At 36.9% G+C, this 14,514-nt stretch overlaps 1 long non-coding RNA gene and 1 pseudogene across 1 annotated transcript in view; both read left to right on the forward strand.

Moving 5' to 3' along the window:
* LOC147913978 (uncharacterized) overlaps nucleotides 1–13,751 on the forward strand; it is a 74,609-nt gene extending 60,858 nt beyond the window's left edge. The window contains exons 3-5 of the long non-coding RNA XR_015555945.1: nucleotides 126–309; nucleotides 5,905–5,990; nucleotides 13,484–13,751. This is a non-coding gene — a long non-coding RNA (uncharacterized LOC147913978). The remainder of the gene's footprint in view (nucleotides 1–125; nucleotides 310–5,904; nucleotides 5,991–13,483) is intronic.
* LOC101389022 (suppressor of cytokine signaling 2 pseudogene) lies at nucleotides 11,831–12,841 on the forward strand (annotated as a pseudogene).
* Nucleotides 13,752–14,514: the final 763 nt, after the last annotated feature.

The following is a 14,514-nucleotide window of genomic DNA, read 5'->3' on the forward strand; positions in this document are numbered from 1 at the left end:
AGAATGTTTTCTTTTCAGCAAGTTGGGACCATTAGCAGGAATGAAAGAAATACCCTAGACAAAGGAAGAACTATCCCAATGCCAGCCTCAAGCTGGAATGTTTTCTTGTCTGTTTCCTTTTCTAGCTTAGCAAGCACTGAGCTTCCTGCTTCTGGTTTGGACCTGAAGTGGAGGATCCCAAATACCAACAGGAAGGTCATACTTGTGGTCTCCCTCCCTTGCTGAAACCTCGCTGAAACCTGAAGAACTGGAATTTCATGTGGGTGTCATTTTCTCAAGAGATTTCCAGCTGCAATTCCCAGACTAGAGGTGGGCCACTGTATGCTGTTAGACCCACAACCATTCTTCTTCTCTTTTACTTTTCTAAGATTCCAATATTATCTTGCCAAGTGTGGGTTCAATAATTAAAAAGAGTTCCTGTGGGGAGTTGGGGAGTGGTGGAATTTTTAAATATAGAATAGAATCTCAATAATTTGAGTTGCGTTAGTAGATTTCTGCATAGAAGAAAAGGAAAAGACAAGATTCATCCATCCATTTATTCATTTATTCATTCACAAATGTTGAGTACTTATCATACACCAGTCATTGTCCTCAAAGAAGGGTCCTATCTAACACTATTCTGAGAATCCACTTCTATGAACTGTAGGGAGTCAACTTAGAAATTCAGATGGATAAATCAGATTATTACATGAATTCGTTAGTTCCATACTCATTTAGGAAGACCTCACGCATGCCAAGAAATTAGGGTAGACGCTGGTGACATGAAGAGGAGCACTTATGGAGTGCTAACCATAGTCTAATGCTTTTGCATATGTGATCTTAATTTTCAGAACAATCTCATGGATAGAATCACCTCCATTTTATAGTTAATAAATGTTTGGAGAGGGGACTGGCTCCATGGCGTCGTGGTTGAGTTTAGTGCATTCTGCTTCGGTGGCCCAGGTTTGCAGGTTTGGATCCTGGGCACGGACCTACACCACTCATCAGCTGTGCTGTAGTGGTGACCCACATATAAAGTAGAGGAAGAATGGCACAGATGTTAGCTCAGGGACAATATTCCTCAGCAAAAAAAAAAAAAAAAAAAAAGAGAAGTTTGGAGAGGTTCTGCAACTTTCACAGAAAGCATAGTTAATCAGAGCCAAGATTCAACTCGTTGTTTGAACATGTACCTACTGATGGACATTTGGATGGTTTCCAATTTGGAGCTATTAACAAAGGTGATGTTATAATCATTCTTGTTCCTGTCTTTTGTGTACACATGCAACATTTCTATTTCATATCTACCGAGGAGCAGAATTGCTGAGTCATGGGATACGCATATATGTTAAGCTGTAGTACACATTACTAGTTGATATAATTTTTCCCTACATCATTTTTTATAATTTAAATTCATTGATGCAGAAAATTCTGTTTCCCAAAGATGGCCACAACAATATCTCCCACCCACATGTTTTTTTTTTTTACCGTAACCGTGACACTTCCTCCAGCAAGTGATGGAATCTAGACCCCTTCTCCTTGAACCTGAGTGGACCTTTATGACTTCCTATGTGAGTGCTGTTCAATAGAATGTTATGCAGTGATGGAATATTCTATTTGTGTTGTTCAATACAGTAGCCACTAGCCATACTGGGCACTTGAAACATAGCTATGGTGATTATAGAACTGAATTTTAATTTTATTTAATTTTAATTCATTAAAAAAAATAGGCATATGTGCCTAGTGGCTGTTGCGTTGGACAATGCCGGCTTAGACCAATAGAATATGGTGGAATTGATGACATGATTTCTGAAGCTAGATCATTAAAAGGCCATACGCTCTGCTTTGTTCTCTTGGAACACAACCACTATGTTTTAAGGACTATCAGTTATTGGGAATCCCAAGCAGACTGTGGAAAGTCTCACATAGAGAAAAACCTCGGATTATGGATGATAGGCACAGGTGAGCTCCCCAGCAGCAATCAAATAAACTCACCAGCTATGTGAGTGAGCCGTCCTGAAAGTGGAATCTGCAACTCCAAGAGGAGCTGTTCTAGCTGACGCTGGAGTACAAACAAGCCATCCCTGCTGATCCCTGCCTGCATTGCAAACTCACAGGTAAAATAAATGCTTTTGATTCTTTTAATCTACAAGGTACCATCAACTTATTAAGCTATATGTCCAGTTGGACTGTGGCTCTGGTTATATGCATGTTAGACCTTTGCATTAGATTCTTCATGTCTTTTATCTTGAACTGTCTCTTCTCTCTTTTTACAGTGTTCTGCATTCTGGAGCGGCGATATGAGAATATTCCCTCAGGACAATGAAATCTTTAGCTTTTCCTTATAGTGCACAGCTCTAGCTGATATTCAAGTCCCTTGATTATTTTACTTATCTTCTACGAGTTCAGCAATGAACTTGAAGTGATGGCTTATCCAGGACCTACTTTTTTAAAGCAGGAGAGCGCTTTTAATTACCTAGTCTTTTATACTTCCAAAGGAAACAACAACAACCAAAAAAAAAAGACACAAGGAAAAATTATTTTCTAAGATGTAAAATATAATTTCCTGAGCTGAAAGAAAAATATGAATATACAGAGTGAAAGAGCTCATGATATTGTGGCAAAAATTAAGAAAATAAAGACTGTGTCTGAATTTATTTTGTGAAATTTTAGAATTGCAAAGATAATGAAAATAATTCTAAATGTCTAATGTAGTGAGTGGTGGGGTAGGAGGAAACAGATTATCTTCAAAGGTATATAAATAAGCCTGACCTAGGACATTTCCAGAAAATCATGGAATCATGAAGGATAAACATTATGATTCAAGCACTCTATAGCAAACCAATACGTTGGAGTGTATGTGTGTGTATATGTGTGTGTGTCTACGTGTGTTGTGTTAAAGCAATAGAAAGACACTCTCAGATATCTAAGGATCCAGAAAGTATATCTCATAGAGAATATGACTTAAGATATATTTGAAGATACATCATTATATACATAGGATTTATCTTGATGTCCTATAGACCCAGGCTTAAGAACCTGCTCTGTTACTTTCTGCTTGAGGGACCTTCAGTCTCTCCATTTTCTCATCAAACCTCAGTTGATGCTACTCTTACGCTTTAATTACTCATGAGCATGCCCCCCACTGGCCTAAAGTCATTGAAGGCAAACAGCAAATTAGAGGCCTTCTTGTGTTCTACAACATGTGCATAGTGCCAAGGACATCAAAAGTGGTCAATAAATGTAAGATGAAAGATAGACTATATTAATCATGACCAATACACCTACCTGCTTGAAATACATGTGTTAGAACTCAGAAAAAAGTTAAAACTCAGAAAAGAGTTAAAACTAAGAAAAATGATCGTCTTGTTTCTTTGAAAAATATATTGAAAGATATAATACTATATAAGCCAAAGAAGAAGACAGAGATAAATATAAATATAAGACATTAGAATAAGCAACCATGTATATTGAGGAGATTAAGAAATACATGAGGATCACTTTGCTTAATCTTATGCAAATAAATTAAAAGCCTTGACTATAAAGCATAATATTCTAGAAAATATATGGAATGCAACAAAAGATATTAAGAAACTTGTCAAAAGCTACCTGAAAAAAGCATCAGCATCAATTTATTTCAGAAATAAATTTTACCAAATATCTAAAGAATGTGATTTAAGTTGTTTGAAAGCATAAAGAGAAAGTGAAAGCTTCTAAAGGGTTATTAGAAATATAGGAAAACATTGGTACAAAACAATAAAGGCAGCACAATAAAATGAAACTATATATGGCTTTCACTTGTGGAAATTGATGCAAAATTCCTAAAATGTGTCAGCAAACAGAATTCAGTAGCTTATTAAAAGATTGAGAGATACTATTCAGATGTGATTCATTCAAGAGTTTCAATATATCAATATATTATTCCATGTTAATTACAGGTCAAGGCAGAAAAATATATTATGTCTGATGATGCTGACAAAGTGCTTGATGAAAAAGCCAATATCATTCTTGAATAACAAGTTCATAAGTAGCAATAAATTAATACTTAATTAGCAACATGTCTAATAGTGAAACACAAAAATGTTCCCATTAAATTAAGGAATAAAACAAGGATGTTGATTATCACTCCTATTACCTAAAATTCTGTGGGAAATTCTTTCCAATGAATTGAGCTAAGATAAATATGCAGGATAAAAATTCTAAAAGAGAAGGAAAAATTTTTATTTTTCAAATACCTGGATAATTTCATAAGCCTGGAAAACTCAAAAGAATCAACAGAGAAAATTGTTATAAAAAATGGAAGAATTTAGTAAGGAGAATTTAGAAATTAATATCTAACACCCTATTGGCTTTACTATGTTCAAATAAGATATACTTATGTTACTTAAAGAAAAATCCAATAAACAAAATCAACAAAGTAAGAAATTAATGCCCCAAAATAGAAGTAAATAGATATGTGCTAGATTTATATGGATAAACTTTAAAATGCTCTAATAGGACATAGAAAGAACTTTAAAAAACTTTAAAGTGACCCAAAAACATTGTAGTCTATATTTTTAGACTACAATTTAAATTAATGGGAATTGATACTCAGTTCTAGTTAATATAATGCAAAATTGTAACAATGCTAATATACCCTATGTGAATCTATAAATTGAATGTGGTTCTAATAAAATTACCAATGGAACTGTTTTCTTGAGATGAGACACGCTGAATCTATAGCTAAAGATTAGGAAGGGGGACAGCCCCGTGGCTTAGCAGTTAAGTGCGAGCGCTCTGCTACTGGCGGCCCCGGTTCAGATCCCGGGCCCGCACCGACGTGCCGCTTCTCTGGCCGTGCTAGGGCCACGTCCCACATCCAGCAAGTAGAAGGATGTGCAACTATGACATACAACTATCTACTGGGGCTCTGAGGAAAAAAAAGGAGGAGGATTGGCAATAGATGTTAGCTCAGAGCTGGTCTTCCTCAGGAAAAAGAGGAGGACTAGCATGGATGTTAGCTCAGGGCTGATCTTCCTCACACAAAAAAAAAGATTAGGCAGGAAAATTCTGAAAAAGAAAGATAAAGAAACAGACTACTTTAGTACATATTGTTATAAAACTTCAATAAGTAAAAGAGTTTGGTACTGGTGCATGAATAGAAATATCAAAGGGAAAAAGCAGAGTATTGAATGAGACTCAAATAATATGGATATTTAGATTTATGATAATATCAGCATTCTAAATGAGTGTGTTAAAGGCAGAATATTCAATAAATGGTGTTGGGACAATCTATTGAGAAAAGAAAAAATTAAGGTGAGTTCCTAATTTATCACTTATACAAAAATTTTGATCTGGATAGCTCAAAATTCAAAATTAAGATGAAAATGAATTTTTCTTGTAATCTTATAGCAGTAAGCCCTTTCTAAACAACATATATAATTCAGAATTCCCAAAAGACTGATAAACATAACATCATAAAATTTTAAAGATTCTACCTGTCGGAAATATATAGACAAAATCAGTATATATAAACAACTTGAAAATATTTGCAACAAATATGATAGACAAAGGAATAAGGTCCTTAAATAAATTTTTCTTACAAATCAATTAAGAAGACACTAGCTCAATATAAATATGGACAAAAAGCCCAAATAATGTTCTATAGAAAAAGAAATACAAATTTTTTTTAACATAAAGGTGTTTCACTTCCCTCAAAATTAGAAAAATATAATAAAGCAGAAAAAATATTTACTTTATAGAATGGACCTAATGAAACATTTTTAGTGCTAGTGACACGATGAGACAATCATTCTCCCTCTGACACTGTTAGTGGGAGCATTAATTGGCATAATCTTATTAGAGGGCAATTTGGCAAGATCTACCAGTATTCTAAATATGTAATTTCTTTTAAGTACGTAATCTAACAACTTCACTTTCATCCTGCAGGCAACCAGGCAACCAGCACGTGTTCAAAAGGATTATATTCCATGACTTTTGTGGCCATATCGGTTGTAACAGCAAAAGTTTAGAAAGTAAGTGAATGTGTACCAAATGAAGACTGATGAAGTGCATTATAGCACATCCATACTGTGGAAAACTTTGTAGAACTTTTTGGAACAATCATCATTACTGAAAAATCACAAGATGCAGTGTTGTGTGTTTTAATAGATGTAAAAAAAAAAAAAAGATGTGTGTAAATATACATGTTACAATCAAAGAGAACAGTTTTTGATAGACACAAAAAATTGGCAACTGCGATTGCTCTAGAAAGGGGGCAAAGGGGTGAATGGAAAGTTCGTCACTCTATAGTCGTTTTTACTGCTTGACATGTTTACCAAGTACACGTCCTATATTTTTCTCTTAAAAACAAAAACAAGATAGTAAAAAAGTTTCCACTTCTTTAAAATATCTCCCTTCTTAGACTGGTACACTATCAGAAATGCCTTCAATGAATTAGTCTTTGGGGAAATTTCAGTCTCTGCTTCAAAGGCAACATTAGAAAAATACATCAAATCCCAGGATCGGCAGCTACTGATGAACTTATAGTAGCTGCCTGTATTTTCTTGCTGTCTATGCAACACTGACCAGGTCTTTAAGGAACACCTCCCATACAGATCCTTCTCTGTGTTTTCTCTTACGGGGCTTATCCCTCCTACTTGCCCTAAAGAGGTTCTGTGAGTCTCTGATCAACTTCATATCTGATTTATCTCTGGCCCCTACAAAATATCTCTTAATGTTCTTTGATATTATAGATGTTCAATAAATATTTCTTAATTGAACAAGTAAATTAAAGTTTTGCTTTTAAAATCGAATTCAATGTAGGGAAGGGAAAGTATCCTTGAAGTACTGCCATAGCACTTACTATGCGTCAGACAGTGTTCTAAATTAACACCCTCTCTCTCTTTCTCATATACAGACACACACGACATATATATATATATTTACCCAGCTAATACGGGTAGAGATGGGACTCGAATCCGTGCAGTCTGGCTTCAGCGTGCATAGTGAGTTTCTTAACCATGAGGCTCCCCTTTTTTGCTGTCCATCACCCTTACCTGTCCTCACTCCCTCTTTGACCAGCGTAGATTCCATTCATGACCCAACTTTATATTCCCTCCCTCACAAAGAGCCTCATCTGTCTGGCCTCTCTTGCTCTCATGGTTCTCTTTGGGCAAAACTCCAGCTTAGTCAAGTCCAACTTGCCATCTCTTTCACATCTGCTGAGAGAGGCTGAAGAGTTGGACAAATGCATGCAGTCCTGCTCATGGATCACACTTTCCATTTATAACCCAAAACCCCAAGAGGACCCTTAGTCCCACCTTGTAATCCTACTGTGCCCCCCTGGGTCTTGTCACTCTCCCACTCTCCTAGATGACTATATATCCCATTTCGCTCTTCAAACCACCAACACCTCCTCCCCAAGTCTTTCAGTTGGCTGATGACTTTGCCTTTTGTTTCTCTAAGAAAATGTCCACAGAGGCCAGGTAGCTAAAATAAAACACAGAACCAGAAGCACTGCATAATAAGGAGTGGTGGGGACCAAAGCTACCTGTTGAGTGCAAAGCCCATGTGAAGGAAGAAACTGCTACTCAGCTTCAGTTTATCATGGCCTTGAAGTGGGCCAGCCTGGGGTAGCCAGGAAGTGTGATCTTTTCAAAAGAATTTGAAGAGTCAGGTTTAGATTTAAATTCTCCTGATTTTAAATACCTTGTGAAAAAAAATTTTTCAGCAAGCTAGGATGTACCTTGTAGGCACCCCTAGTTGTAACTCTCTAGAGAAACGTGAATCAAGAGGAATCATTCATTATTTTAGTATAATTTCAAAGAAGGCAACCAGATTTCTAAGAATAGTTCCAATCTGAGCTACCATTTATTCTCAAGCATTTTAGGATCAGTTCAGGGTCCCAGAAGGAATTTAGGATTATTTGAGACTTACATAAAGAGACTATTTTTAATATTTTGGGTATAGAGAACCCATGGGGTATAGTGCAGCACTCTGGAGCTAATAACAGGATTGTTCTTACACTAACAGGGGGACTGATTAGGTGCATTACAGAACATCCATAAAACTGTAATTCTGTGAGCTGACACTTTTCTTCCAGGAACATAGCCAGTCATGAAACACAGGAGCAAGCTAAGAGAATAAATATTCTTAGCTAATTCTTCTCCCTCCCACGATTGGCAAAATCCAATTGGGATCCAGAGGAGAAGGTATACCACTGATGTGCTCCTTACGTGTAGACCTGTGAAAGTACAGAACAGGGTGGAGAAGTGTTGGGAGTGGGTTTGGAGAGGAAGATGGAAGTTCAACCAGAAACCCCACCATCAATCTTATAAAATAGGTAATATAACTATCCTCATTCTGAAGTTAAGAAAACTGAGACAGGTTTAATAACTTAGTCAACATCACAAACACTAATTGGTGGAGCAGCCTGGTCTTCATAAGTCCAAAGCTTAAAACACTTTTCTATACTGTCTCTTCGCCATGAAATCCTATGGTATATGTAAAATTTATTTGAAAAAAAGTATAAATCACTTAGAGAATTCAATATGCTATACACGTTAAACTAATCCCTTCATGTAGAGGGACTGATTTGCCAGAAAGCTGCAGATTTATACACGCAACACATATTTACTGAATGTCTGTGGTGCTGTGCTCAGGACCCAGGACACATAACATCTCTGCTTTCACAGGGACGGAGATTGGATTCCAGCACAAGACAGTGTAGACACAATATAAACACGTAAGTAGATTTTTAAAAAAATAATAAGTGATGTAAAGAAACAAACTAAATAATATTATAGAACAAAGGGTCAAACCATAGAAGGCTGGCCAAATCCAGCCCACCACCTGGTTTAGTAGGGTCTGTGAGCTCAGAATGGTTTTTACATCTTTTCATTTGTTGGAAAAATATCAAAAGTACAATAATATTTTGTGACATATGAAAGTTATAGGAAATTCAAATTTGTGTCTATAAATAAAGTTTTATTGGATCACTGCCATGCTCATTTGTTTACGTCTTGCCTATGGCTGCTTTCATGTCACAGTGGCAGAGCTCAATAGTTACAACAGAGACCATATAGTTCGCAAAGCCTACAATATTTACTATCTGGCCCTTTACAGAAAGTTGACTGCTGGGGGTGTGAGCTACTTTAAATTGGGTGGTCAGGAAAAACCTCTTGAAATGAATATATATTATGACATGGAAGTCAGAGAAAAGGGCTTTATTCCACATTAAATTGGATTGCCCTACAAAATTTTCTTTAAGAAATAGCCTAACAACCATTCTGCCTGTTCTAGTACCTACCCCCTGAAAGGAAAATAAATGGAATACTTCAGCCATCATCCATCCATAGGCCAAGTTTCCAAAATATAGCAATTTTGGCTCCAACAGGAATATTTCCAAAAGGTTATATAAAAACAAGGAGAGGAATTATTGTTATAACACCACGAGTGAGCTTTTTCAGCCAAGGATTGCATATGTTATTTTGATTTTAGACCATTGGATAGATTAATCAGAACCCTCTATAGAAGTGTTTGAACCAAAGGAAACTTGTCCTTTCTGCCAAAAGTCCACTGAGTCATTAACAGAATATAATAAAGATTTGAAGCTTTAGTTTTGGAAAAGTTGTCATAAATTCTCCCCAGGAGGAACATCCATCCAGGAACTTTTGCAAATTCCACCCATATTTTAGGTAGAGACTGGATTAGGCTGCTGTGTGAGTTGAGGAAGCTAACGAAAACTTCTCTGTCCTCCAACTAATGTTTAATTAAAGAATCACTCTGCAAGCCAAGACAAAGAGAAAAGAGAATGGGTCCAATGAACTTTTAGGGACTTCTGATTTACGTATATCATCGCATTTCATTTTCCTTTGAGCTGAGAACACACAATCTTTCCAACATTTAATCTGTATGAGAATCATCTGGATGAGAAAAACTAGGTACTGAGAGGTAAGTAATTATTATTATCCCCCTTTTATAGGTGAAGAAAGTGAAGCTTATAAAGTTTAAATACCTCGCCCAAATTCCTATTACTAATATACGAATGGCTGGAATATGAATCCTGCATGAACGGTAAACCGGGATTCCTTTAATGGTGATAAACACACACATACACACAGAGGATACTGTTGATTTCTGTTTCTTGGTATGTAGGAAAACAAATTTAATCTTTCCAATCATGGGCTTTTTAGTCAATCAGGCCTAGATTAAAATCCTAGTTAGCTAACCAGTGTGGAAATTCAGTGAGTTATTTAACTATCTAACTTTTAGCATCTTCATCCATAAAAATTATTTTTAGCATGACTTACCATTTGTCCACTTTTATTGAACTATCTTTATTTATCTGCCTTTCCATAATCTACCTTTATCAAACATGTTCAAGCTAATTTCCATAACATACAATAAGTGTGACAAATCAAAAATTAAAAGACCAACACCCAAATAGAAAAAAAGTAGGCCAAAGATAAAAAGATGCATTTACCAGAAAAAAAAAAAAAGGTTGAATATATTAATGCAAAGAGGGTGGAACACTTTTGTAATTAAAGAAATAGAAACTAAAGTAAATACAATTTGAGGTATATCTGATGGATAAAACCTTGCAAATTTACCACTAATAGTGCAGAAAATTGGTAGGAAAACTGGCAGCACTCATTAACAGTTGGTGACTGATCCTGGTATATTTCAAGCCAAGATTCCTTTCTTGGGGTTTCTTCCTATTTATCATCTGCCTATTGAATGTCCAGCTCAAGAAAACTGCTGTTGGCAAAGTACATATGTCAAGCCAAGGATTTTATCCCATTTAATTTAATTATCATATCAATCCTATGAAGTGAACAATATATTCATCCATCATTAAACAAAGCAGCATCTCAGTGAGGTTAAGTAACTCATCCAAGATCTCACATGCTGTAAGTAGGAGATCAGTGTTCCCCTGGCACAACTGACTTGCTGACTGCCCTAGGTAGATGACCTCCACCTGTTCTGACATGTGTACTACCTTTTGTATCCCCAGATAATGTGTTCTCTTTGGGCCTAGGATAATCTTACTCTGTCTCACCTTTGGTATCAAGCCTGGTTATGTGACATGAAGTATTTGTTGAATTAATATACCCCTACTAATGGCAGCCTTTCCTGATTAGAGTTCAAAATTCTGGGATAAAAGAAGCAACCAGTGTCAAACATTGACCTTTTTAAATGCTTGTTGTTTGTACCTTTGTTCATTCTTTTAGGAAATGTATATCATTAGAATTGATGTTAACCTCTCCTTATAGTCTGGCAGGATAGCATATCAAAATTACTTCAACCAAGATTTTCTTACCCTTGATAAATAATCAGGGAGAAATAAAACGTGGTTTCAGATAAAAACCAAGAGAGCTTCTTGATCATAGACTATCATATAACAATTAAAAGAGAGATATGTCAGCTAGAAAAAATGTGAATTCAGAAGTAAATCATGGAATTCAAGAAACAATGCCAAAACTGGCAGCATCAATAAATGTAATTAAAAATCAACTGCGTAGGTCATGGCCATGGCTCCTGGGCCTTGGGCTTTCCCCTGAAGCATGAGCCTGCTAGCTTGCGGTCACCTGCGGTGCCCAGACTGCAGAAGGTGGACACCAGGCCCAGAGGTGTACAGTCTTAGGATCCCTTACATCTGCAGCCCCCTGACCAGAGGTACTTGGATGGAGGCTGGAGGCAGGTGAATTCTGGGTGACTGTGCCTGTGGGGAGAATTTACCATAGTCCAACTGGACCTGGGGAGGAAGAACCAGTAGCTTGCCATCCCTTCCCCTCCACAACCATTTTGGACGCACTGCAGGGTTCCCACTAACTTCCAAGAAGGACATGTGCCCCTCTCTGACCCTAGCTCCATGGACACCTGTCTTTGCCAAGGTGACCCTTCTCCCATAATCCTGCTGTGCCTGGAGGTCTCTAGGAATGGCATAGAAGGGACCTAGAGGTGACGAGGGACCTGGGGTCAGCTGAGGAGTGGTCTCACGAGGCGGTGCATCTGGGAAAGACCCTGCGGGGCTCAAACAGAATACTACTGGAGCAGTATGACTGTTAATGAAGCCAAAGGGCAATTAAAAGGGTCATCAGAAGGAACGTGCTTGACTAGAGATAGTCCACCTTCAGACTACCTATTGAAAATGTCAAAACATCACCTGGACTAACTAATTTGAAAATGTCATACCAAGATGGGAAATTCAGATTGGACTCTAATCATATTTGTCAAGTCCAAGTTTAAACAATCTAACAGCATGCTGCCTCTGATCTGATGCTATGTTCAGATGTGCAAGGATAAGTTGATGAGCTGGAAGCCCCATAGAACAACACTGTTTACCTTTACCTGGCCAAACTGCTCTACATATCAGCACCATCTCAGCAGCATCTCTGTAGACTCACTGTATCAGTCAGCTTGGGCTACCATAACAAAATCCCACAGTCTAGGTGGCTTAAACAAGAGAAACTTATCTTTCTGTCAGTTCTGGGGGCTGGAAAGTCCAAGATCAAGGTCTGGCAGAGTACAGTTTCTGGTGAGAATTCTCTTTCTGGTTTGTAGACACATACCTTCTCCCCAAGTCCTCACATGGAGAGATAGAGTTGCAGGTGGACCTCTCTCTCTTCCTCTTCTTATAAGGCCACAGTCTTATCAGATTAGGGCTCCACCCTTATGATCTCATTTAACCTTAATAGCCTCCTAAAGACTCTACCTCCAGATACCTCCAGATTGGGGGTTAGAGTTTCAACTTATGGATTTGGTTTAGGACACATTTTAGTCCATAGCACTCACCATTAACAAATGTACCTTTACCTTCTCGGGACTGCCTTTGTCTACAAGATCAATAGGTTACTTGGAAGAATATAAATTCCAGGTATAAGTGTTACTTTTTTTCTAAACACGCCTCATGTAGTGTATCTCTGAATGTAAAAGAGAACCAAAACTTGAGTGACTGTGCTGGAATTCTTTCCAACAACAGCTGAAGTCGATCTAATTCTTAAGGGCACGAAGTGGTAACTAGGTACTTAACTTACCCCAAAGATTTTCACCAATGGTGTTTCCCTTCTTAAGGCAGACCCTAGTAAAGGCTGTGGGAGTTCATTATCAGAATTACTTGCCTTTGTGGGGCATCTTTCCATTTGATCAAATGTCCTAGCTCTAGTAATAGATAAAGTGCTCTACATATGAGCACTGAAGATGTGTAAGGAACTGAGTTAACATAAGCTTAACTTCAATTTTATAAGCTTGGTGATCAGAATCTACTTTAGAACATTTTATATTTTGCATTCTTGTGTATCTAGGAGTTTTGTTAAACAGATCATGCTTGTATTTATCCCTCATTTTATCCAATTAACCAAATCAACCAAATAAGGTGACCATGAATCTTGTATTTTTTTGTCTTTTTACTATAGTAATGAACTCTCTCATGAGCATAGCTACTATAATAATGCATTTTAAGGGAGCCTTGTTTCAGAGTTATTTCAAACTGGTGCAACAAAAAGACTTTCTCTTTTCCTTTAAGGCTAAAGACAAGAATGTCATACTGTACAGTTGCAGCTCAGTCACAATTAATAAAACCCATGTAATAGTGACACTGGACGCTGTGGAAGTAGGTGTGTCTCAACCTCTTGCCACTGGATTTTTGGAAAGAACTTTAGAAATTTCCAAGTTGTCCTCGAATTATTTACCATGGACACCAGCTGTTGTCTCCCTTCTACCATGAAGAATACTTGACTTAATTTTCTTCCAGATGTAGAGTGATACCTGCCTGATTTTCAAAATGTTTATTTACTGATGTTTTTATTTTGTTTGAATATATTAAAATTTAAAAATTGACTTAAAAATAAATTACATAAGTACTCTCATATTTTGTGTGTTTAATAAAATGGTAGTCTTTTCAGTCACCAGAAAGACTAAAATTAATGTGACTGACAACTCCAAGTTTCAGCAAAAATGTCAAGCAGTTACACTGCTGGTAGATCTATAAATTTATACGAGAACTGAAAAATCTTTTAGCAGTAATTACTAAAGATGAACAAATACATAACCTATGATCCAATGTATCAGTTAGTGATTTTCACATAATTCTAAATAGGAAACTACCAAAAATTTTTGTGTCATACAGCAACAAGCATTATTTCCAGCTAATATAATTGCAGGACAGCTGGCTATTGGTTGATCTAGGTTGGGATTATATGGACTTGTCTCCAAACCATGGATCGAGTTCAACACCAGTCTTCCCCAGGGTATGTTGTTTTCATAGCCCCAAATGGACAAGCAGAAACAGTGTATGTCTCTTCAGGTTTAGGCTCAGAACTGGTAACTGACACTTCCACTCGAATTCTATTGCCAAAATGAGGTGTATGTCCAAGCCTAAAGCCTAACATCAATAGAGCAAAGAAATACATCCTTGCAAAGCACATTCCTTACATGAATATTCTGAAGATAGTTCAATCTAAACATAAATGCAAAGAGAAAAAAAAAGTAAATAAAAAAATAGAAAAGAGATTCCAAAAGCTGTAGGACAATATGAAATGGTCTAACATATGAGTA

The sequence above is a fragment of the Ceratotherium simum genome, chromosome 23 (assembly GCF_057802395.1).
Source record: "Ceratotherium simum simum isolate JZ-2026a chromosome 23, ASM5780239v1, whole genome shotgun sequence".
NCBI classification, from domain to species: domain Eukaryota; kingdom Metazoa; phylum Chordata; class Mammalia; order Perissodactyla; family Rhinocerotidae; genus Ceratotherium; species Ceratotherium simum.